We start from the raw sequence: 26,880 nt of genomic DNA, 5'->3' as shown, positions 1-26,880 counted from the left end.
AATGCATCACTAATGAATGAACTATTTCAGTAATTAATTTAAAAAATCTACATAATCAATTAAAGATATATATTAATAATGAATTATCCATTAATTTCATTTAAAATGTTTCATTATTTGTTTATATACAATTCAAATTAGTTAATTACATATTTAATCAATTATTGGTTTGTTTTCTATTTTGATTATTTTACTGACACATTTAATGAATTATTTAATGATGTATTTATTTAATTCACGTTGCTACTCCTGGCCCTGCATCGCTGTTCATAAATACATTTTATTTGTCAGCTTCACCCATCAAAGTCAGGGGGCGGGGTTAATGCTGATCAAGTCAAAACCATTGCTTTGGTCTGGTGGGCGTTCTTTTAGTGGGCTTTTCTGTCACGGCCTGCGTGGCAGACTATGATGAGGGGAAGGAGGACCCAAATGCCAACACGTTCTCACTCCTGTATGGAGGACCACAAGAGCCACGCGCATCGAAATAAAGAATTCTGTGCTTAAGTAATGAATTATAGAATAAATTCTGCATTTGTAAATTCATTTTTGAATTCCCATTTAATAAACTGATTTTTGAAATGCTTTTAAAAACTGCATTTCAAAATCCTTTTTCCAATTGCACTTTAATAAACTGCATAAATTGCATGAATGAAGGGATCCTGCAGCGAAACGGAGAGCCCAACCTCTGACTTAGTGCCTGTTTACTCAGTCTGACCACCTGTGAAGTTAACGCGCTAACGTGGCTAACGCTAGCATCACCACACGTAGCCCCGTTATTTTAAGGTCATCTTAGCTCATGAAAGTTTAACGTCGCAGCTGTACGAGCTAGCTACGTGTTTTGTAAGCTGCTGTGCTCTTCACAAATAAAGCTGGAAGCAGCTCAGACTATTAGAACCAGCACTGAGGCCTGTTACATTTATGTTAGAGCAACAGCTGCAGCCTTTAAACTAGCGATTAAAATGCTGACAGTAATCAGAATCAAAAACGGTTTTATTGCCAAATGTTGAGCAGGTTTACAACATTAGGAAATTGCTGCGGTGCTTCAGTGCAAACATACTGTCATATAACACTTAAATAAAAATAAGGATTAAAAGTGCTAAGTAGATAGATATATACATGAGTGCAGGTGGTGATCAGGGCCAAACATGGAATGATGCAGTGAACACAGCGTAGGGTCACGTGGTAGTGGTGGGAACAGTCATACGGTTATTGTTCATGTGTCCAACAGCAGAGGGGAAGAAACTGTTCTTATGGCGAGAGGTTCTGGTGCGAATGGACCGGAGCCTCCTGCCTGAGGGGAGCAGGTCAAACAGACTGTGTCCAGGGTGAGAAGGGTCAGCTGAGATCCGAGCTGCACGCCGCAATGTCCTGGAGGCGTACAGGTCCTGCAGAGATGGGAGTCTGCAGCCAATCACCTTCTCAGCAGAGCGCACAACATGCTGCAGTCTCTGTTTGTCCCTGATAGTGGCTCCAGCGTACCACACGGTGATGGAGGAGGTGAGGATGGACTCGATGATTGCAGTGTAGAATTGCATCATCGATCATATAATCCATTGTTTCAAATTAGACCTAAAACTCCCCCTTTTGACACATCTTCATGTGTCAAACAAAACCACAACTAGAAAATTCAAAGAAAAAGGTTCATCAGATCATTTCTCAGGAAACCTCAGCGATTCTCCTCTCGAGTATATTTGCTCTGGGCCTGCAAACCTGTGTTTAAATAATAAAATCAGTTTAATTATCATGTTCGATCTTTTCAGCTCCTGGCTCCACCCAGAGCCTGCATCCCCAGAACGACCTAGAAACAAAACCTGTATATTAGCATCAACTTCACATTTAAACTCAGTTCCCCCCCTGTCCTTCCCTCACTGTGATCCACTCTGTGCTATAAGAAACTAAACTTAAAACACAACAGTTATCAGTCATGTGCTTCATACAAAATGTGCGTATGTTTTAGTTTCACGTTGATCCTCTGAGTGTCATGGTACTTCTTTTAATTTGACTTTATCAAATCGAACCAAAATAGGTTTGCTGTCTTTACTTTGCTCGTTTCCCTCCAGCACCACCTCGTATCACCTGCCCTTTCCCTTGGACCAGTGTTTGTTATTCCATAACTGGATTTGGAATGTGACAAGTCCACCAATCCCCTATATAACTCCTACATTTGGCTTTGGTTCTGTTTTCCTTCTATAAAATGTCATTGACTTCTACAGTGGCCTGCTTTGGTTAATGGTAACATCAGTAATATCAAACAATTTCTCCCCTTCAGCATTTGGCATTTTCCCAACAATATAATGTGACACCATCATCTAAACCCAGTCAATAAAACAACATTTTCTTAAAGCAAACATCAGCAACCCAAAATTAGCCGCCCAAGGGTGGAGTCTGCAGCTCCACTCTCATGTGAACCTTTCGGTCTCCCTCTCTCTCTCTTGTGCTCCTGCCAAAAGCAAAGCAAAGCATCCACCTTTTTCTTACCGGCGTCGTGAATTGTTTGTCAACATCTACTCATCCTAACGCTGGTCCAGTCTTTGTCACGGCTGCACAGCAGACAAGTGGAGCCTCACGCGCAAAGCATCAGAGTCTCCACCCTCATCAATATGAGCTCATTTATTTGTTCTTTCTTTTGTTTTCAGAAAAACAGTTCTTTATGATCTTGGACTGGATTGACTCGCTGCAATCCTTTTAGACAGGAACTGGCAGGTTCCCACAGGCGACCTTTTCCTCAGCCCATTGTAATCTGGAAAAGCTCACCTTATATTTGCTCTCACAACAATGTTTTACAGCGCTGTTAATTCAATCTTGCAGGCCTGCTTAGAACAAAGAAGGAGGAAAAGAGAGCTGATTATTAGCTCATCAGAGCACAAAACATCATCACCAAAGGGGGCGACACCTGACAGTTTTCTCTAAGTGCACTGTTACAGAAATAATGAGCCGCTCCTCGACATGTCCATGTTTAGTAAAACTCCCTCTATTGAAATAAGAAAACAAGCCAAACCTAACTGACAGAATGAACCCATCACTAAAACAACAACCCCAAAAATCTTCATCACAGAAAAGTTTTGCTTACTAATCCAACAATATGTTGTGGGAATTAGAACTTTCCGGGCCATAAAGCTTTTGCCCGACTCTTGGCTTAACTAATACTGACATAGTCTGAAATCAGACTTAAAGTCACTCCCTCTGTTCATTTAGGATAAATGTATCTATATCTGATTTAGGCTAAGTGCCTTTTGTTTAGATGAACTGCTGGACTTCCAGACCAGCAGGTTTAGGGAAGTCTTTATGGGGTCACACTCTGACCCCCCCCCCCCACCACACACACACACACACACACACACACGCACGCACAGGCAACGTACTCTTTGTTTGTATGTAGACGTCATATGTTAATGAACGTCATATGTATATTCATGTAACCTCAATAAAAGAGCAGTGTTACGGGGGAGCGGACGAGAGCAACTGGGGTCAAGCGAAGGAACGGCGTTTGTCCGGTTCTCTCCCGTGCACGGGAAACATGAAGAACTTTGCCTACTCGTGTCTTGCTTTCCTATGTAATTAAATTGTCCTTAACGTTCCAACGAATAGGTTTATGCTACAAACCTATCACTGAGGTTAACTACACAACCCCTCGCCACCTCCTTATACACAGGAGTGAGTACAAAAGGGTTCGTACGGACGCATCAGCCGGCCGTCCTTCTGCTCGACACTGTTAGCTGAAAGATGATCGGATCATCCTCTGTCCTGTATTTAAGGCTGAGAGTCTTTGTCCAGTCTCTTTTCCACAGCTACTGTCCACAGCACTGATCCACCTGCAGCACAGCCCCACTCAGTTGTTTTATGATTTACATTGTGCACGTTTCCCTTCCACTGAGCTTACAAAACCTCTGACAGGAGAAGTCAGGCATGTGTTTCCCCCACCTCCCCTTTTAGGCAGTAATAAAATAGAAAACAAACAATCAAACAGGCTAAAGCTAGAGCACAAGCAAAGACAGCACCGGTGACTAAGTTCTCCCATACTGGACGTACGCTACCACGTGGGCTCAAACAGCAGCACATCAGCTCAGTTTACATACTGTTGACATCTTCATCAGAGGATCAGCAGGGAGCGCTGCTGAGCTGCAGTGGTCTCCACCAGAGTGACGGAGCAGGAATCACAAACAGCACAAACCCACCGTGTTGTTTCCACCCTGTTCAGGAGATCTGAGCCCCCATCCCTTTTTTTCATGTTGCAGCTCTGCACTGCAGGCCCTGAACGCCTCCCGGTTACCCTCAGTGTGCTTAGAGTTTAATTTACAACCGACGAGCTCACAGATCATCTGCAGGCAGGTGAACGAACCCTTAATGTGAGGATAATAGCAGAGCTGAGCTGAGGTCAGAAATAGTCAGGAACGGTGTCGACACAGTGAAGTCAGCTGTTTGGGAATTTGTCTGATTATCAGTTTGGGGGGGGGTCGGTGTTAAATAACAAAGGCGGTGTAGGATGGAGAGAGGAGGAGGGAGGGAGCAGTGATGATATGAAGTCAGAATACACATGTGGCAGACATAAGGGGGTCAGACAGGAGCAGCATCAGTCTCTGCTCTGTTTTGTTAATAACGTAGAAAAATAATTTTGTACAATCAAGCTACATCGACGGACGCTTTACCTCACGTACCCTAAAATGAAAAAGTAGTGACAGTAAGACGGAGGCTGCACATGACACCATGACTGAGTTCACAGCTGTTGCTTTGATTCTAACGTTTAAGACTTTTGGCATCGACTCCGTTTTAATAAATGAGTGCTGGGAGGCGTCGTTTGACTTCAGGAGCTCCTGCAATGCTCCTGCGATGCTCCTGCGATGCTCCTGCGATGCTCCTGCGATGCTCTTACTCTGCGGGAGAAAACCAAAAACCAAAAGTAGCAAACATGGAGCGATATGACTCGTTTAGATTTTGGGAAACGTGCATCGACAGGTACAGTGTCCTTTTCCCCGCGTCTTTAAAAATAATTCATGCATAGATCCCCCACTGAGAAAACCCTTTTATATACTTTCTCCTTTGTACACATTTTATATAGAACTATATATAATATCATTTCTCTATATCTATATTTTCAGAAAAATTCTTTCCACACAATAAAAAACAACAATTTAACAAATGCTTCAAACAAAACAACAAAAAGAGAGAAGATGGAAGAAAGAAAATCACGACTGAGGCCAGTTTGGCACTTTGTCATGAGAACATGACAGAACTCTGTTAGTTGACGGTAAATAGCGAAACTCTATTTTTCTTTGGTTTTTCTTCTCCCTCGATGAGAAATGAAACACAGCAGTACTTACTTGGCACCTAAAAATGCTGGTAGAATGAAAGATATCAGTGTTTTCATAGTTATATGTTTAGTGTACGCCTCCCCCCTCCAGACTGCTCAGCAGATCGGGAATTTTTAGAGAAGAGCAGGAGGGAGGCGTGTCAAATGAGAGGAAGAGAGCAGTAATAAAACACGGATGTAGAAAAGAGAAGCATAATGTGCACATAACACACAGGAGATGGAAAAAGAGATGACGCCAACGTAAAAAAGAGAAAACAGCGAGGAGCGAGAGAGCATTCGTCCCTTTGACAAATGTTGGAGGTCTTGAGCCTGGAAACAGCAGACCGTCTTTGAAAACAGTATCTTTGAAAGATCTGAGTCACCCACCCCAAACTGCTCATCTGCTGCTGGACACTTCAGTTGCACCTCCACATGCCACCAGTGGAGGGAGCTGCCAAGTTTCACAGCACATGACGCAGCAGGTGTAGTTGCTTTTGGAGAAAGAAGAGAATAAGAGGACAGAACGAAGGCCCACGTCTAGAGGCCTCCCTTCCAGAGCGGAAGCAGAGCCAGTGTTCCTGGTCCCTAGGTGGCGCTGTGTCGGGCCTGTCCCTACTATACCCTGGTGGTGGAGTGGGGGTGGGGCAGGGTGTTGTTGTGGCCGTTGAAGGCGTGAAGAGGCTGCATGCTGGTGATGGTGCTGGGGATCACGGTGATGGTGTTTGGCTTCATCAGCGGCACGTTGTCGGGGGCGCGGCGCAGCGCCAGGGTGTAGTCGGGAGGGCAGGCGGGCCGCAGGATGTCGTGGGGTCGCAGGGGCTCCATGTCGTGGTGAGCGTCGTGCTCCCAGTCCTTCATCTGCAGGGACATGATCTCCTCCTCCTGGCTGTGAGCCAGGTCGTTGGCGGGGCCGCCCCGCTGAGGGGACAGCCGGTGCCGGCGCATCTCGTGCCGCTTGTCACGCTTGTAGTAAAGGGCGGCGAAGGCCAGGATGTTGAGGAAGAAGAGCGACGCTCCAACTGCAACTGTCACGCTCAGTTCGGTGGAGTAGTCGCGGGTGTCTCCGGGAAAGAGGTCCTGGGGCGGGCGCTCTGAGCCCTCGGGCTCAGGATCTGATGGGAAGGTAGGGTAAGGATGACGAGTGGTTCGAGGAACGTTGTTTCTGGGCCTCATGGTGCCGGGGTCACGGCCTGCGGGGGAGCGCGTAGTGGTGGGAAAGAGCACGTCGTGCAGGCTGTGAAGATGAGGGACTAATTCCAGCCAAAAGGCCACTTTGTTAGCTCTGTAGTTGTCTCTGACACGAGGTTTCAAACCGATGTGAAGGTACTGCTTGTCCTTCCAGTTGAACTTGGTCCAGATGACCTCCTCAAAGCGGTTGGGCTTGGTATGAATGAACTTGGTGTCCTGAGGGACGGGCAGGTTGGGGTCCCTGGTGGAGCATAAAGGTTAAACGTTTCAGTTCAAAGTTATATTCAGTCTCCATTATAAGTAACATGTGGCATCAATACACTGAATACAGACAGGAGGCCCATTCTCTGTGCAACCTTTAAACTATCTAAGACCAACCGGCTGCTCTGGGATCTGGATGCTTTTGGTGAACCAGTATGTTCAATTCTTCAAAGCCACACGGGAATTAAACTAGCAACCTAGATTCAAGTATTCAAGATGACTAGAAGGCTGTCAGAGAACATACAGTAACGTGTACAGTTTACACTACTGTGACATGAGGCCTACCCAGTCTTTGCGAAGTTAGTCCAGTAAGTCATGACCACAGCGCTCAGCATCACATCGTTCTTGGAGAAGTTGCACGGGAGCAGGTCCGTGGCACCGATCATCGGTACGCCGAACACGTAAGGTATCTCGTCTCCGTGCGCGGCGTCGGCACTCGGGCCGCGTCTCGGTGTGGCAGTGGTGGTAGAACGTGTACAAGTAAACTGGGGACTGAAACTCAGCATGGAGTTTGGCAGTGGCCACAGCTGGTGCCACCCACTGGTGGTCCGTAAACAGGAAGTGAGTGAGAAATCTAGAGAGGAAAAAAAGTCTTTCAGATAACAGAAGGAGTGACAGGCAGCAGAGAGGAAGCATGACTGCATTATCCAAACATGTCTGTACTGTGACTGTGGTCCGGCTGTGAGGGGTTCGCAGGCCGATCTGTCAGAAACACCGACACTGAGATTGGGAGCCGACTACCTGGGGGATGATAGCATTACTGCCCACAGAGCCTCAAAGGTTAAGGCGCAGACACGCCGTGATGTGGATGAGTGGCTCTCTTTAGCACGCTTGTCTTGTTTGATGCACTTCACTGGGCTCACATGTTACTGATTCCATTCTTTACTCGCATGTTTTAAACGCTTAAAGCACTTTCACAGCTTTTTATATTCTTTTGAAAATTCATGTGAACTCAAGCTGTCAGAATTGTAATGTAAGCTTTGATAATTGTCCACATTTGTCATTTTGACGATTATCCGTTTATTTTAATGAATACAGCAAACAGAAAAAAACGAACAAATCAACAAACGCGGCTCCTAATGAGACAAAACCTGATGATGCTGCAAAATGCAGTTAAGTGAGAGGAGGCTGTAAAATGGAATAACTGAAAAAGTGGCAGTGTACAGAGGTGGCGTCCTCACCCTCTGGGTAGCCGTAGAGGTTGTCAACAAAGTTGGAGATGGTGTAGTCGAACGCCGCAGCTGAGATGCCGTCGTTGTCCTCACTGTCGTCCACAAACTTCAGCCCCTCTCCCTGGTTCACTCCTATCAGGATGTCATAGTTTAGGAGCTCCCCCTGGTGGAGCAAATAAGGAAGAACATGCTGAGTGCTGGAACAGAGCCTGTGTGCATCACAAGTCTACAACAGGAAGTGCAGCTGAAGCACAGCTTTGTGAATTGGCAGCATTTCATTTCCCAGTAAACAAAATAAAGATTAGCTGTTGCCATGAAATTCCTACTATAAAATGTAAATACTGCAATATATGCAGGGTTCATACACATTTTTAGGGTCAAATTCAAGCACTTTTTAAGCACATTCAAGGTCAATTTTCAAGCTTTTCCAGCACACTACCAAAAAAGAAGCATGTTTCACTTTGCATCACCTCAGTAAGACCTTGTAAAAATTTAAACAAATCATCTGAGGTCGATTTAAATGTCTTTTGTTCCCCTTTTGTTAAAAGAGCAGCACACAAAAATACAGAAAAAGGAAACGGTTGCCTTACATGCATATAGTGTACAAACTCAAAAAACACATTCCTCTTAAAAATGCGCAAATGTGAACAAATCAACTTGTTAGAGATCTTCATCTCCACTGTAAATAAACAACAAGCCAGAGAACAAGAAAACTGCACCAAACACCACAAACACCAACAAATTAATGTCTTCTCATCAGACATTGAAGCTTCTTTCCTGTGTGACATAAAAAATAAGAGACAGATGTTTGTTTTGTTTTTTTAACTAGTTAAGCACCCACGTTCAGTCATCCACCCATTCACGCACACATTCACACACTGGTGATGTAGCTACAGCCACCCTGGGGCGCCACCAGGCCCTCTGACCACCACCAGTAGGCAACGGGTGAAGTGTCTTGCCGGGTGAAGTGTCTTGCCCAAGGACACAACGACCAAGACTGTCCAAGCCGGGGCTCGATTACAAGGCGAACTCCTAACTCTTGAGCCACGATCGCCCAGTGGGGACATGGGGACATTTCAATTTCCAGCAGGAAGCTCCCCCTTTTTGTTAAACCCTTTAGATCAGGGGTCGGCAACCTGCGGCTCTTTAGTCCTTATAGTGCGGCTCCGCGTGGTTTGTGAAAATAAATTAGCTGAAGTGTATTTTATTTATGTTAGTTCTTTTTTTAACTTGTAGTTCTAAATTGGAAGATTATTGTGATTTTGCAATATACAAATAAAATTATATTTTGTTATTTTTTCATCGCTCAAAATAAGCGTCACACTCGCGGAAGCCGGTGTACCCGGCGAAACGCCGTGCATTTATCGAGCCTTTCAACCCCGGATAGGCCAATTATGGCTCTTTGGCTCTTTGGGTCTTAAAGGTTGCTGACCCCTGCTTTAGATGAACAGAGTTTTTTAATTAAATACATAATCTTTAATAAATGTTCTCTTTTATAAAAAGTAGGATAATTAAAAAAAACTTTTATTATACCTCTATTGCGTAGAAAAAAAACTGTCTTGTTTTCTGTCGTCTGTTATATAATATTAGGGATGTTTGTGACAATTAATTTCTTAATCGGCTGGACTAACCAATAGTCCACAACCAGGAAACACTGAAATTTTAAGTTAAGTTTGAAAACAGTTTAAAAAAAACACCCCATTCCAAAATGTCTTGTGACAATCTCATTGGCTTAGGGAGTGATGATGTCATAGATCTTAAGAATCTTAAGTCCTTTGATGTTTTTCCTTAAGTAGGGGTGAGAAACAGCAAGTTTTAGTTCGTTTCAGCAGCATCTGTGTTTGCAGCCTACAAAACGTTCACCACAAGCTCTTCAAAGTCATCGTATAGAAACTCCAACATGTTTCCAAGGAAAAAACAACCAATTCAAAAAGATTACGCCGCCTCTCCTTCCTGGCGTGGCCGGCCAATTTCCCCAAATGGCTCCTCATCCTTCCAAAGGGCGTTAGAGGAGAGTAGGAAGGAAAACTACCTTCTCCAGAAAAAAATGCAACAAATTGAAGAAGAGAAACTTCAACTGGAGGACAAATGTAGACGAATGGAAGCCCAAAATAAAGAGCTGGAAGAAAGACAACAGCGCCAGCCGGACATAAAAATTATTAATGAGGGCTGGGGAATCAAGTTTGCTCAGAGCCGAGAGCAGATTGTGCACCTCATTAAAGAAAACAGGCAAAAGAGTGCAGAACTAAAAGAAATGACCAACCAGCTCCAAGACAAGAAAACGATGACTGATAAGATACAACGGGATCTCCAATACATGGACCGAAAAAATCGGCTCCTCCAAAGACAGCTCCATGAAGCTGTGGAAGAAAAGAAAGAATTCCTCCAACAGAAGGAAGAGCAGGACAAAAAGCAACGAGACATGCAGCACGAACTGAAGAGCATGCAGGAAAAATACCGCATGCTGAAAGAAAGCCTGGATGAAACACTGCGCCAAAATAAAGACCTTCTTCAACAGAAAGAGCAACAGCAGGAAAGACTGAAAGAAGGAAAACGTATCGTCCAGGACTTTGAGTCTAAAAATCTAAAACTGCAAGAGTTTTGTAATCAGCTGGAGGACAAAGCAACTAAAGTGGAAGAAGAAAAGGACAAACTGGAGAAACGCTGCTCACAGATGCAGAGAAGGATCGATCAGATAGCGAGAAACAACTCCGAGCTCGTTAAGGGGATTTTGGTGGAATTCAATAACTTGAAGTGTGAAAACACTCAAATGCAGGCGCAAAAACAACAAGAAGACAAAATACATGAAGACCTGCAGCTCACGCTCCAAGAAATCCAGAAAAGAAACGAGCAGTTAGAAGACAAGCACAAAGAGGTCCAACAGAGAAATGCAGACATGCACAAGGACAAGCTGATACAGGAGGCAACATCCAAACAACTCAAAGACAAGCTTGAAGAACAACAAGCAACATTGGAAGAGGTGGAACAAAGATGTGAGAAACTTGAAGAACAAAACGCAGAAACCATCGATGAGCTGAGAAATCTCATCCTGGAGAAAAAAGCGCTCGTGGAAAAGTGCATGAAAAAAAAGAAAAAATGGTTCCACTTGTTCCGGAGGAGAGACGCTACTGCTTCCTCACCTGATGTAGCCTCGTCTTGCTCCACCTCTGTTAACCCCCCCAACCAGTCCCGGCCGTTGACTGTCCCCTCCTGAGCCTGGTTCTGCCGGAGGTTCCTGCCCGTTTAAAGGCAGTTTTTCCTCCCCACTGTCGCCAACTGCTTGCTCAGAGGGGATTGTTGGGCTTTTCTCTCCTCTGCCTTGTTTCTTCATTTACTTGTTTAACTTTTTTCAACTTATCTAAATAATAAACCAATTAAATTTATCCTTTGAGTATTTTTCATCTCATCTTTACAGAATCTTTCCAAAACATTTTCAAACATTCAGATCTGTCTTTTATTTTCTTCTTGAAGCCTCATAAATGGTGAACTAAAAACCCGGAACATGGTTTGAAACATAGTTTCAGCTGAAACTGGCATAACATGCTGTGTGTGTGTGTGTGTGTGTGTGTGTGTGTGTGTGTGTGTGTGTGTGTGTGTGTGTGTGTGTGTGTGTGTGTGTGTGTGTGTGTGTGACAGGGTATCACTAGTTAGGTCATCATGTTTAGACTCATTCACTCCAAAATTATTTAGGCCAAATCTTTAAAACAGTGTCATTTCATACACATTTTCAATTCACTTCAATCGCACAAATGCAGAAATAATTATTTGCAGTATCTTATTTATTATGAGAATGTCATGCCTGATCATTTGTACCTACACCACCAAAAATGGGGGCAAAAGGGAGGAGATCATGTTTAATCGGTTATAAGAAAAGGTCAGAAATATAAGTGCCGACATGAGCAGTGTCCACAGAAACCTCTGACTCTCAGCTCAAAGCTCATATAAACCATTTCTACAACCAGCAAACAAACAAAGACACCGAACAGTTAAAAGAGCAGTGACGTCACCACGAATCTGTGGTCAGGTAATATCCATGTTTTGATTGATGATTTTCTGGAGTTAAATGTGAACCGAAGCATATTTTGGGTGTTATATGCTATTAAATACTTTTTAATTTATTTAAAAGTATTTAATAGCATATAACACCCAAAACATGCTGGGTGTGGAAATAAAAAAATCAGAATTTCCTCTGTTTGAGTCACAGTAACTTTGACATAGTAACATTTGCAGTAAGTCCTAAATGTTCACCTTTAAAATCCCTCCCTCTGTTCATTTTGCCTACATCATGTTTCAGTGGTTGGCCTCAGGTTCTTCAGCTTCCTGACAGTCTGAAGTCAGCTGACAGAGTTTCACCTGCTAAATACACAGAAAATCTTGTTAAAGCCGCACAGTTTGCCCAACAGTAATATTCCCATTAAGCCCTTTCTAAACACTTTATAACAATGTGTCATCACTAAATTATAAACTTCTTCTCCAGATCTGCACGACTGCACTTAGTCACAGACTTTATTTAATTGTCCTGCGGCTGCTATCATATATTTTACCAAACAGTTCTTCTCACACAGTCACAGATATATTTCTCTCAATGTTTTTATAATCAGATTTAATTCCTGCATCTTTGCGCTGAACTGTGGATTCAAACTGTCTCACTTCTGATTCTCTCCAAAAACAATTTCACACGTGTGTTTTCTATTTTTCTATTCATTTATGTATTATTAGTTTATTTATTTCTTTATCTCTCTCTCTCTCTCTCTTACTTTTTTTATTTACCTTTCTGTTGCGATGCTCTGGATGTTTCTAAACCCCACAAATGCAGTCTCACTGTTCAACCCAATTTTCCTATGCTGGCATCCTGGCAGCTGCACGCTTGACTTTTCTCAGTTCATGGGCAGTTATTTTGCGCCTTGGTTTTTCCACACGCTTCTTGCGACCCTGTTGACTATTTTGAATGAAACGCTTGATTGTTCGATGATCACGCTTCAGAAGCTTTGCAATTTTGAGACTGCTGCATCCCTCTGCAAGATATCTCACTATTTTTGACTTTTCTGAGCCTGTCAAGTCCTTCTTTTGACCCATTTTGCCAAAGGAAAGGACGTTGCCTAATAATTATGCACACCTGATATAGGGTGTTGATGTCATTAGACCACACCCCTTCTCATTACAGAGATGCACATCACCTAATATGCTTAATTGGTAGTAGGCTTTCGAGCCTATACAGCTTGGAGTAAGACAACATGCATGAAGAGGATGATGTGGACAAAATACTCATTTGCCTAATAATTCTGCTCTCCCTGTAGACTTTTGTCTTATCGCCTTAACCTCCATGGTCTCAAATTCTTTAAGGATATAATTTCTTTTAACCGGATTAGGGCAAATTTCATTTATCAAAATATTCCTGATCACTTTGTTTGTAAACCTGCTGTCACCAAATTCAACTCCAGCTATGCAGAGCTGCCTCAGTCCAGGAGAAATTTTAGAGTGCACAATATCTTCTTTTATCATTGATCTCAAAGGGACTGGGATGGCTTTCACTGGGGATTTATATCTCTTAGCAGTACATCTTACATCAAATTTCTCACAAAACGTCTCATGTTTTAGTAAGACCCCATTATCATCCATAAAATGAGCTACAGCCCAAATCCCTTTAGATCTCCATTCATCCACGTACACAGATTTCCTACACAAACGGATATACCTGTTGTTCCATATAGGGGTGTTGTGAGGAGTAAAGCTATGTTTATAGATTAATTTCCAGTAGAGACGGACCTGCTGATGGAAAGCTGAGAGTTTAACAGGTAACGAACTGCAATCAAAGTCACAACGTAACAAAAAGTCTATTCCACCCATTTTGCCAAAAATCACATTGGGAATAATGTTCCAAAAGGAATTTTTGTTCCTAATGAAAGATCTTAACCATTTCAATTTTAGTACACCATTCATAACATCAAAGTCAGTGGCATTAGCCCCACCCTCTTCATAATTCTTAATCACATCATTTTTCTTTATATAATGACATTTGTTCCTCCATATGAACCTAAAATTAAGAGTATTTATAGATTTAATTAGTTTTGGAGGTATGGGCAGAGAAAAGGCTGGATAGATGAGTCTGGACAGACTGTCCATGTTGGTTAGCAAGATTCTCCCAAACAGAGTTATGTCCCTTTGCAGCCACATGTTTAAAATTGACTTACACTTTTCTATATTGGTACAGATATTCTTATTTTCTGTTGATGTCTTATCCTTGCAAATTACAATGCCCAGATACTTCACCTCTTTTTTGATCTGCATATTATTTATTGCTTGCAGGGGACACTCATGCAGAGCTAGAATTTTGCATTTATTAATATTCAGCTGTAGGCCAGAAGCTTTGGAGAAATGGTTGATCGCCTGCAAGGCTAAAGGAATCTGGTCCTCATTTTTTAGAAACAGGGTGGTATCATCTGCCAGCTGACTGATTATTATCTGTTCACCCATCACAGTTAACCCCTTAATGTGACTGTTTTTAATCAAAAATAATTCCTCTGACACAGAAGACCTACATTCCTGGTTTAATTCTTGCTGTGAAAAAATCATGGACTCTGTGGCTCCTTTAAAAACCAGGCAGCTTAAGGCTAAACCTGAGCCTTGGTTTAATGAGAGCAGTCGTGCTGTTAAGAGGGAATGTCGTCGAGCAGAACGGAGGTGGAAAAAGGATAAACTGCATGTATCATTTCAAATTCTCAAAGACTGCTGGCATCGCTACCAGAACACTGTTAAAGAGGCAAAAAGGGAATATTTTGCAAATATTATTTCTTCCAACTGTCATAACCCACGTGTGTTATTTAGGACCATTGACACTGTTCTTAATACTCCTTTGAATGTCTGTTTGGAAGTTTCTCCTGAGATTTGCAATGATTTTCTGAACTTTTTTATTGAAAAGGTTGTCACCATCAGGGCTCTTATCACAGCTCCTGACTCTGACCCCTCCGTCTCTGTCCCTTGCGCTGCTGTTTTCACTCAGTTTGAGCTTGTGACGCTCTCCTCTTTAGAGGATGTGGTTCGCCATATTAAGCCCACAGGTTCCCCACGGGATCCTGTCCCTCCACAATTCTTTAAAGAAATTTTTCCTAGTATACAACAGTATGTCCTTGACATTATTAACAGCAGTCTGTCTTCTGGTGTGGTTCCTGCAAATTTCAAACATGCAGTAGTACAGCCACTGCTTAAGAAACCTGGCCTTGATCACACAGTTTTAGCGAACTATAGGCCTATTTCCAAGCTGCCTTTAGTCTCCAAGGTTTTAGAGAAAATTGTTTTTAGTCAACTGAAAGATTTTCTAGATGAAAATGGAATCTTTGAGGTTTTTCAGTCAGGTTTTAAAACCCTTCACAGCACAGAATCTGCATTACTAAGGGTTTTTAATGACATCCTTCTGGCATGTGATTCTGGTAACCATGTTGTTCTTGTCTTGCTTGACCTAACTGCTGCCTTTGACACAGTAGACCACAATATTTTAATTTCTCGATTACATGATGTAGTGGGTATTGGTGGCACTGCACTCAATTGGTTTAGGTCTTATTTGTCAGATAGAACTTTCTCTGTCAGCCTTCTCGGTTACGAATCGTCTTCTGCTCCTCTGTCATGTGGTGTCCCACAGGGCTCAATTTTAGGGCCACTGCTCTTTTCTCTGTATCTACTGCCTCTGGGTTCTATCCTTAGAAGGCATGGGATCTCATTTCACTGTTATGCCGATGACTGCCAAATTTATTTGACACTAAAACGCAAGGATGCCATCTCCATAAAACCTCTCTTGACATGTCTAGATGACATTAAAGCTTGGTTGGCTCGAAACTTTTTAAATTTTAATAAAAAGAAAACAGAAGTGTTGGTGTTTGGACCCAGTGGTCCCTGTGAGTCCTCCTCTGTTGTTTTAGGATCCCTGGAAGTCTATTTTAAATCTGTTGTTACTGACCTTGGTTTTAAGTTGGACAGTGATTTTAAATTGGACAACCAAATCAGAGCAGTGGTGAAGTCCAGTTTTTATCATTTAAGGCGACTGGCAAGACTAAAATCTTTTCTTTCGAGGCAGCACCTTGAAACAGTGATCCATGCTTTTATTTCTTCCCGCCTGGACTACTGTAACTCACTTTATGTGGGGGTCAGTCAGTCATTGCTCTCACGTCTGCAGCTGGTTCAAAATGCGGCTGCACGACTCCTAACAGGAACTCGAAAAAGAGAGCATATAACCCCCGTGCTGGCCTCTCTGCACTGGCTGCCTGTGTCTTTTAGAGTTAATTTTAAAATTCTTATGTTTGTTTTTAAATGTCTACACAGTCTTGCCCCGCCTTACCTCTCTGAGCTTCTTCATCCCCACATACCCTGTCGGTCTCTCAGGTCAGCTGACCAGCTGCTCCTGGAGGTACCGAGATCCAGGAGGAAGCTCAGAGGGGACAGGGCCTTCTCTATTGTGGCTCCAAAATTATGGAATAATTTGCCCATGCATGTTAGAGAGGCCCCTTCACTGTCCACTTTTAAATCACGTCTTAAAACCCACTTTTATTCCTTGGCTTTTAACCTCAGTGAGACTTAGTTTCTTTTTTAATGCAGTAGTTATTTAATTAATGGTTTCACTCTTCTTTTATTTGTTTTTTATTTATATCTCATGTAATTTTATTTTACAGTTCCAATGTACAGCACTTTGTGTCAGCTGTGGTTGTTTTAAAGTGCTTTATAAATAAAGTTGATGATGATGATGATGATGAAAATAGACAACAGCTCAGCAACCATGATGAACAGAAGTGGTGAGCTGCTACATCCCTGCCTTATCCCTCTATTAACCTCAAACCTTGAACATGTACCATGTTCTAGCAAAACAGAGCTGTTAATGTCATTATATAGCATCTCTATAACATTGATAAATTCCTCTCCAAAACCAAAAGACTGCAGAGTTTTTAATATGAACGTATGTTCAACTGAGTCAAATGCTTTGTAAAAATCCAAGAACAGGATGTACCCTCTCTCTTGGATTAATTTACTGTATTCAAGGAGATCCAAAACCAGCCTAATATTGTTATGAATTAGTCTTCCTTTCAAAAAACCTGATTGTGTTTCACTGATAATGTTTGAGATGCCTTTCTTTAGCCTCTCAGCTACAGCTCCAGACAGGATCTTATAGTCAGTGTTTAGTAAGGTGATGGGTCTTAAATTGTCTAAAATTCTTTTATCCTTACCCGATTTAGGGATCAGGGTTATCAGCCCTTGTTTCGTGCTCGGCATCACTTCTTTTTTTCTCTATCGATTCCTTTAATGCATCAAACAATAAAGTTCTTAGGTCCTTCCAGAAGAATTGATAAAAATTAGTAGTGAGTCCATCTGTCCCTGGGGACTTGTTTAATGCCATTTTCATGACCACCAAATCCAGTTCCTCAATTTTAAGCTCTGAATCACACAGATCTTTGAACGGCTTGTCAATACATGGGATGAGATTATGAATCTTATCAAAGAAACTATCAGAATCAGCTGCTGAATATTCTGAGGAGTACAATTTGGAATAAAAAGTGAAGACTTCTTTTCCAATCTTTCTGAAATCTTTACATTCAGTCCCATTTATCAACAAGCTTGAGATTAGATTTCTCTGCTGTCTGCACTTTTCCAGCTTACTAAAATATGATGAGTTCTTTTCACCTGCCTCAATCCACTTGGCTCTCGATCTTATAAAGGCACCCTGGGCTTTCTCTAGGTAAAGATCGTCTAATTTAGTTTGTAACTCCATCAATTTATTCTTTTCTTGCACGTTTAGTTTTTCTTTACTACAGCACTGAGTTATTTCACGAAGTAAATTACTTTCATATTCCCGTTTTTCCCTGTTCAGTTCTTTGCAGAATTTTATAGTGAATTCTCTGATTTTGAATTTAATAAGTTCCCATTTCTGTATATTACCCACTACTGAGTCATCATTTTTTATATCTGTAATTTTATGTCTAATTTTATCACAATACTTGTCCTTATTTAAAAGGCTGGCATTAAATTTCCAATATCCCCTGCTACTACGTTTCATCCTTGTTGGTTCTAAGACAAGATCAATGAAACAGTGATCAGATAGGGGTGCTTTGGAGATTTTAGATGGTGAAGTACACCTCAAAATGTCATCGCTCACTAACCAATAATCAATTCTTGACCTGCTTTCTCCATTAGGTTTAAACCATGAATAATTCTTAACTCCAGGATTCAAACTTCTCCAAATGTCTGTAAAATTATTATCACTAGAAAAGTTCTCAATAATGTTATTCTGTTGCCTCCTTCCTAAGCGAGGAGGCCATCTGTCCATCCATTCATCTGAGGTCATGTTCCAGTCTCCTCCTATTAGGATGTAATCTGTGGGGTACATAACTTTAAACTCTGAAATAACATTTGTTAGATTTTCCAATAGACGTTTATTTTGACCTTCGTTATTATGTCCATAAAGATTTGTAACAATTACAAATATACCTTCGCTCTTCAAGCTGCAGTTGACCAATGACCCTCACTATCAGCTTTATATGTTATAATCTCCCCTGGGAACTTATTAAAACAAATCGCCACACCTCCAGATCTGTTAGATCCACGACTGAAAAGAATCTTGTCTCCCCACTGATTAGCCCAAAAGGTAACATCGGCATCCACAGAGTGAGTCTCTTGTAAAAACAGACAGTGACATTTTTGCCCCTTGCAAAATAAAAAAAGTGCCTTTCTCTTAACAATTTCCTTCAAACCCCGAACGTTTAATGAACCAAAAGAAATTTTTGAGTGAACCATAATAAGAGTATGCTAAGAAAATAACTTTTTTTTTAAAAAAGAAAAGAAAAATATATAAACATGAGTTTAAATTGTAACACTTGTCACCAACTCAGTGACTAATAACCTTTAACTTTAAGTAGAACTCTTTTGTCCCATTAATAATATTCCACTGTATACAGTCTTACATCAAGTCTTTCATTCAACGTCGATGATCCTCCGTCCTTCGATGTATCCATGAGGACCCCGGAAAAAGGCCCGTTTCCCAGCCCGTCTGGCTTGTTCAATTTGCGGCCACAGCCGCCTCCTCTCTTCCCAGTCCTCCCGCGGCAGTACCTCAGCGAAGTGGAAACCGCCGTTCTTACAGACAGCCGAATCTTTGGTGCGACGCCAAATCTCCTCTTTCGTGTGTCTCAGAGCAAACAGAATGATGATATGTCGGACCTTGTTCTCAATCTTCTTCCCAACTCTATGCACCACATCCACAGATTCTTCAAGCTTTGATATCATATCAGGTGCGATCTTGCCAAGAATTCCAATAACCAGCGATCTGACACCTTCATCTCTTTTCTCTTCTAATCCTTTAATCCGGAGGCACCACCTCATTTTGTACCTTTCTTGCTCTCACACTCTCTCCTTGAGATCGTAGTTATCTTTGGTCAACTGCTCGTTTCGTCTCTCCAACTCTTTAACCTTTTGTTTACATTCTTTCACCTCCTCCGAGTTGAACTGAACCGCTTTGGCTAGGCTGGCTAGCATCGTACTAGCTTGCTTGCATTGCACACTCAGGTCAGCTAGCTGCTCGTCCACTCTTTTTTCAAGGTTTTTTCTACGTAGTCATGATCCGTTCCTTCTCTGCTGTCTTCCTTTCCATCACATGGCGATGTTGTTTCTTGTTTTTTGAGGTCGAGTTTGAATTTAGCAGGTTTAACTATACTTGGGGCAGTCATTTTACTACTTTCGAGTGGAAACAATAACGAACACAAAGTAAATTCTGGGACAAGTTCAACGAGCTCCTAATTCGTGCGACTGCTCAACTCGCCATCTTGCGCCACCGTCTCACTACTAGATGAACTTGTGACACACATCTGCAGCAGAGGCTGAGTGGCTGCTCTCACACCTGGAGCATCCAAATCGACCCACAAACACGCTGAAAGATGCAATGCCATCAATGTGGATTGTCCAGACTGAGAGACCTCTTCCCTCTGACCCCTCCCCAAACCCTCAAACCCTCCTACCCACCTCGACATACAAACTCTGTGTGGCTTCACGTGTTCTGTTGATGTTTACATGATCTAAATAACTTGAACACAAACACAAACAAACAAAGAGGAAGACCGCACCGGAAGGAAACAACTACAAGTCCCAGCATCCTCTGTGTTTAGGGAGCAGCAGTGAAAGTGAAAGCAGGAGGAGGAAGGTGGAGCTGAGGCAGGTGAGTGTTAACATGAATATGTTTCTTCTTATGACATAAAATAATTCCACGCTGTTCGTGTCTGTGGGTGAAATGTGAGGCCGGTCGGCTCCTCTGAGCGCTGGTTTCCTGTAAGTAGAGAGGAAGTGAGTTTAGCTGAGCCTCCGTTTAGTGTGAGAGAGCAGGAGGAGAGTGAGAGCTGTGCTGAGGCAGGGTGAGTGTTAACACCGCTCTGACATTACTGTGTCTCTGTGGCGGGAACAACAGGCTCCGTCAGTGGAGGCAAAAATAATCAGACTTTGGTTTTTCAAAGGAAACAACTTTATGTCGGAAGTTCCCGCACGCTCATTGGATAACGATGTGTCAATCTCGAGCTATTAGCCAATGAGCGTGCGGATTCACAGAAAGACCCGCCTTTATCACGGGACTTTAAAAACTACAATGGCGACAGAAACTCCGTGAGTGGAGTTCAGGGTGACGTTATGAAACTGTGACGTTTGAGCCACTTCCCGTTGAACGTGAAACTGATGGTTTCTGGTGTTTGGGTCTGTTTTTCTGTATTTATGCAGATAAAGTGTAAACTCAGATGAATTATACCATCAAATGTTAAAGGAAAAATATCAGGATGAGTGTCTGTGAGCTGAGAAGGACGTGAAGCGAGCAGTTTATCCCAGAGCTGAAGCTGCTCTGTGTGCAGAGATGAGCTCAGATTCCTGCTGTGATTGATCAACAGTCACAGAAATGTAGACTTGTAGTTATTACTGCAGTATGGTCACAGCAGATACTGATAAACATGTATTATGAGGATGGATGATCAAGTTTCTCACTCTCTCCTTTAAATCTCAGTTTTTTTCTTCTTCACAGTTTATCTGTTAATTTATTAATGAATAACACTGAAAGAGTTTCTGTTATATTTCCCCTTGAACATCAGCTTATTAGGGCGGCATTAGGAAATAGCCCCCCTCCAAAGAATGAATAAATGAATGATGATAATAATAAAATGATTCAAAAGCAGAGCTCAGAGTGGTAGAATGGTCAAACATGGATCCACGGGTGGTTCAACTGCATTTGGTGACGTGACTAAAGCAAATCTTTCAAATAATCCCACCATCAACGGGATGTTGTCTCCTTTACTACGGTTACTTTACTTGGTCACCGTGTGAATTTCTTTGAAATGAACCAAATTCTTTTATTTGTTGGTTGTTGCATATTTAACCTCTACAGTCAGGAAAGGAGGAGATGAGGCCTCAACAATGTTGGGTTGTAGCTGTGGTTGAGGTTAGAGTGAGTGTCCATGGAATAAATGTAAGTCAGTGAACTGGAAACATGACTGTGTTCAAACTTTGTTTCCTTTTTATAATGAGTCTAATCAAAGGTGGACAGAAGTATCTCCACTGTGACTTTTCTGTGTCACCATCAGAGCTTCTGCACAGTGTTTCTGGGGCAGATAACATTGCAGCATTATGGAGACATTATGGAGACAAAAAGAAAAGCGTCTGGACTTCTTTAAGTTAAACTTAAAGAAATCCAGACGCTTTTCTTGGACTGTTGGTTTCAGTGTTTAGTCTCATTCACACACTCCCTCAGACTCTTCACACACACTGATTTGCTGACATAAACACACTCCTGTGTGCTTCACACACACACTGAGGACCATCTACAGACTGTGAGCTCCGTCTTCTTTGTCTTTGGAGCCGAACTCTGACAAAGTTAGGAACAAAACTTTCTCCAGCGTGTGAACTTTCCTCCTAGACTCAGTCTGAGCAGTCAGACCACATATTTCTAAAGCAGCACATGAAGGTGTGGCTCACACACACACAGGTGAAGGAAACAGCTGCAGTATTAAAAACTGCTTCACTGTCTACAAATATATGAACTGAATGTTTCTTTCAGGCTGTAAAAACCTTATTTATCCTCCATTACAGTCCTGCATTCAGAGCATTACTTCTGTTATATTAGTACATGTATTTTATTCTGATGAACACATGAAACTCTGAGCTGGATTGAATCCATTGAATCAGAGTCCAGGACTCAGACTAAACACACTGAATGTGTCCTGAGCTCGGCCGCTGTTCCACAGTAACTGCTGTCAGACTCACTGTTACTGAGTTAGCTTAGCTAGCAGAGCAGCTAGCAGTTAGAGTATGAACTCTGTAAGCAGTCAGCTCGGTCCTGGACATGGTTACTGACATAAAGCTGCTCTCTGCAGCCATGTTTGACCTGCTGCTTTGTAGGACTACAGTAATGGAGGATTTGGAGGCTGAACTGGGCTCTGTGACACTTTTTGTAGTGAACTGATGAAAGCTGCGTCTCAGATGGATGTTAGTCCAACACATCAGACACGACCTCTGCAGCTCTCAGTTGATGTGCACATGAATGATTTGTGTTTCCTCTGCAGGTGAAGGTAGAAAGTGTGTGTGAGCTGATGTGAACTGAGCAGCATGGATCAGTGTGAGGACAGAGAGGAGGGAGTCCCTCCCTCTAAAAGCACTCTGTGTGGGGAACATGAGAGCCAGACCAAAGCTCAGAGGTGAGATGACCATCTCTAACTGTCCATGACTCTTCTCCATGTCACAGCTCAGCACTCACATCACTGCTCCATCATTATTCACACTCATACCTCTGTGTGTGTTGTTTTAAAGCCCAGAGCTGTGGGGCGTACCAGGCTCAGCTGGACATAACCCTGAAACTAATCCAGAGCCTGGACCTGAACCCAGCTGTGTTTCCTTAAAGAGCAACGACTCGAAGGGTGTTATTGTAAACTTTAACAAAAGACTGTTATGTGACAAAGAGTAAGTACATTATTTTTATGAGATTGTTCATCATGTCTTTAATTTAATATTTCCAGTTTTTCCTTCCTGTCTCATGAAGCTGTGACATTTATTGTTTTTCTTTTAGGATCAATAAGAGGCCAGAATCTCCTGGACCTGAACCCAGCTGTGTTTCCTTAAAGAGCAACGAGTCGAAGGATGCTGGTGTTCACTTTAAAGGCTGTTCTTCTGCTGCTGAGAGGTAATGTGTGTCTAGATGTTGTTCCTGACTCTGTATTTCTGAATAAATCCTCATGTTTAATATCAGCTCAGCTCTTTTTCACACATTTCTATGTTGGTATGTGAAGCGGTGTGTGTTGGAGTGTTTCCACAAACACAGCAGTCAGAGTGGAAAGAGTGGATGTTGTAGGAGGTGTTTGTGTAGTGAAGAGGCTGAGTGTCTGTAGGACTCCAGCTGCTCCAGCAGGTGTCTCCTTTGTGCTTTGCTTCAAACACAGTGTAGGGAGGAGCTTCCACTCAGGTGTTTCAGGTGTTGCTGGATGGAGGAGGACAAATAGTTTTTCCCTTCAGTGACACTTCAGCAGCTCAATGTTCTGGGAGATGTTTGTCTTTATGAAGGTTTATGGATTCTTGTTCTTACTTTGGTTAAACTGAGCAATACATTTTCCATCTAACATTTAAAGTAAATTTCCAGGTGAATAAAAGATCTGCAGCTGCAGCCTCTGTGATGTTTCACAGTCTGAAAGTAACAAATTCAACCAGAGTTCAAACAAAGGCTTAATATACGTGTGTGTTTGATATAATGCCAACAAGTACAAATAGGTGTTCTTACAGGTCTTAATCACAGAGCTCTGATAAGTCTGGTGACTTTCACACTCAGCAATTTTGCTGCCTTTTATTTTATATTGGCCTTTTTAAAGCCCTTCAAAGTCTCCCACATTCATACAGAGCTTTTAACACCAAACTCCTTTACAGTCCTTCTCCTCTCACACACGATCACACGACTGATTTGTCTGCAGCAGCTGTGTTACTGCTAGTATTTTATTATGTGTGTAATCTCCAAATATTGTTCCTGTGGTTTAGTTTGACTTCCTTCTGCAAACTCAGCTGCTCTGTTGCTGATACACGTCTCCATGAATATGATTGATCAGATGCTGCCAACACCATGTGTTTCATGTGAGCGCTCAGCTGAAACCCTGGGTTGACTTATCGAGTTAATAACAAGCTTCACGTGACTGTGAATGCTAAAGTGAATCCAGATAAAGGAAAGAGACCCTGCTAATGTTGGACTCACTTCTTAGTGTAGATCCCAGGAGGAAGTTCAACATAGCCATTCTTTGTGCTAGCTCGACCAAACCTGAGACCACAGTGCAGGATAATGATCATCATCTGTCTCTGTCAAGGACATTTAAAATCCACAAATAACAAACATAATTATATTTGATCATTAAAAATATGTTTTCACTTAAAAAAGCATGAGCACACTGGTGGATTACAGAAACATGAAAACTGGTTAACAGTAAAGTTAATTTAGACGTAAACAAAGTGTCAAACGTACTGAAGTAGAAGGACTGATGTTTGTGTTAAAATACCCTCTTAAAGCTGAAATACTGATTCAACTTCTTTACTCAAGTAAAGGTAAAAGAGTCCAGGCTCTGAAATGTACTCACAGTATTAAAGTAAAAACTCCATCTTTGAAGGAAATTTCTGCCAGTTTTTGTGCAAAGTTACCTGAATTTCTACCTCCAACATTAATATGAGAAAATTATCTGAACTTTTATTCTAATGAATTTAATCAGCTTGAACATTTTGTAGCACAAAAGTAGAAAAAACCCAAAGGGAATCAAAAATAGCTCCGTTTGCTGTTGCCTGCATTGTAGATGGGCGGCTTTGCCTCAACACCTAAACAGGAAAATGAGTTTAGTCAAGTATTAAAGTGGGATTGAAGAGGTGAGGAAACCAGAGATCAGGTGTTGTGGTGCAGCATGGTCACAAGAATCATTTAGAAATGGGTCGAAATATTTTCTCTTCTAGATTTTTTGCACAGTCTGATGTGCTGCTGCTCTGAGGTTTACTGCTCTCTGTGCACTTAGAAAACTGTGAGGTACAAGTAGATTTGACACAAGTTATAATGGCTGATTTCCATATAACGGTGGAATACAGGGACTTAATCGTTAAGTAAGAAGAAAGTTTGAAGCCTAATCTTGAAAGTAGAGATAGTGTCTGTCTCCTGAATCCAAACTGGAAGCTGGTTCCACAGAAGAGGGGCCTGAAAACTGAAGGCTCTGCCTCCCATTCTACTTTTAAATACTCTAGGAACAACAAGTAGGCCTGCAGAGCGAGAGCGAAGTGCTCTAATAGGGTGATATGGTACTACAAGGTCATTAAGATAAGATGGGGCCTGATTATTTAAGACCTTGTATGTGAGGAGCAGGATTTTGAATTCTGGATTTAACAGGAAGCCAATGAAGGGAAGCCAAAACAGGAGAAATCTGCTCTCTCTTTCTAGTCCCTGTCAGGACTCTTGCTGCAGCATTTTGGATTAGCTGAAGGCTTTTCAGCGAGTTTTTAGGACTTCCTGATAATAATGAATTACAGTCGTCCAGCCTGGAAGTAATAAATGCATGAACTAGTTTTTCAGCGTCACTCTGAGACAGGATATTTCTAACTTTAGAGATGTTGCACAAATGGAAGAAAGCAGTCTTACATATTTGTTTAATATGTGCATTGAAGGACATGTCCTGGTCAAAAATGACTCCAAGGTTCCTCACAGTGTTACTGGAGGCCAAGGTAATGCCATCCAGAGTAAGAATCTGCTTAGATACCATATTTCTAAGCTTTTCAGGGCCGAGTACAATAACCTCAGTTTGATCTGAATGAAGAAGCAGAAAGTTAGCGGCCATCCAGGTCTTTATGTCTTTAAGACATTCCTGCAGTTTAACTAATTGGTGTGTGTTATCTGGCTTCATGGACAGATAGAGCTGGGTGTGCTATGTCTTCTGATGATGCTGCCTTGGTGATTTTAACATCCATGTCTGCTGTGACTTTAAACTTCTGGTCAAGGACTTTTTAAATATTATTGACTCTTTTAACTTGACCCAGTGGGTTACTGGTCCCACACATGAAAAAGGTCACACACTAGACTTGGAGCTTTTCCACGGGCGGGATGTGTGCGTCACTGAAATATCTGAGTTGGGCATCTCTGATCATTTTCCTGTGTTGTTCACTCTGACACTGCGCTGCTCAGTAGATAAGCCGTACGGCTGGGTCTAGGGATGCTTTTTAAGTAAAGGTTTAACTACAGCCAGCTAGGGATGGGTACCGTTTAGATTTGAAAACCTGCTAAATCAGAATCAGTTGCTGATGACGGCTTTTTTCTTTTACATCAATCACATATAATCTTAACTCAAAGTGAACATAGACTTGATTGCTCAGATCAGCCAATTCAAAATGCTAATTCAATCAACTCTGAGTTCATGGCTAGACTCAGTTTGTTGGCCCTGCACCTTAAAACTATTTCCTGTTTGTCCTTCATGTTTTTTGGATATTGTTTTCACATCTTATGTCACGGCTAGCGGGGCGAGCCATGTTGAATTTAATAAAGGACCCAAGATGCCGACACTGCTGTGAAGTGAGTGAGCTTTATTGAAACGGTGAAGTGCAGTGGAGATGGCCTGTGCAGAAGCTAAGATAACCTCTACTGAAAAAAACTACAAAACTAACCTGAAACCTTAAACGGAGACACGGGGAGACAACACAGACGAACCAGCAACAAGCAGGAGAAAACAAAGGGCTCATATACACAAAAGAGCAATCAGGGAATGAGAAAAGGGAGACACAGCAGGATTCATTGGACATAACCAGACAAGGGGAAGCAAAAGTAGACACACTAACATAGGACATGGCACTGTCAAAATAAAACAGGAAGTGAACACAGAGACACAATACTAACACAGTACAGAGGGAACACAGAAACCAAAACCTCAGAACTAGAAAATCTTAATCAGAATGAAATTGTAACAAAAGACAATAACA

General features: G+C 42.0%; 1 protein-coding gene and 1 pseudogene across 2 annotated transcripts in view; one reads left to right on the top strand and one right to left on the bottom strand.

Annotated features, from left to right (window-relative positions):
• Positions 1-26,880, top strand: part of LOC145423009 (protein NLRC3-like) — a 192,825-nt gene that overhangs the window by 88,846 nt on the left and 77,099 nt on the right. The gene's annotated exons all lie outside the window — the stretch shown is intronic.
• LOC113017326 (neuroligin-2-like) lies at positions 4,479-9,810 on the bottom strand (annotated as a pseudogene). Its single transcript, XR_013906906.1, has 4 exons — positions 9,761-9,810; positions 7,848-8,105; positions 7,022-7,310; positions 4,479-6,716 (listed from the first exon to the last, which is right to left on the bottom strand). The product of XR_013906906.1 is annotated as a neuroligin-2-like (transcript).

This window comes from Astatotilapia calliptera, chromosome 3 (assembly GCF_964374335.1).
Source record: "Astatotilapia calliptera chromosome 3, fAstCal68.1, whole genome shotgun sequence".
NCBI lineage: Eukaryota > Metazoa > Chordata > Actinopteri > Cichliformes > Cichlidae > Astatotilapia > Astatotilapia calliptera.
Note: the sequence above shows the minus strand (reverse complement) of the source record. Positions and strands in the feature narration are given on the sequence as shown.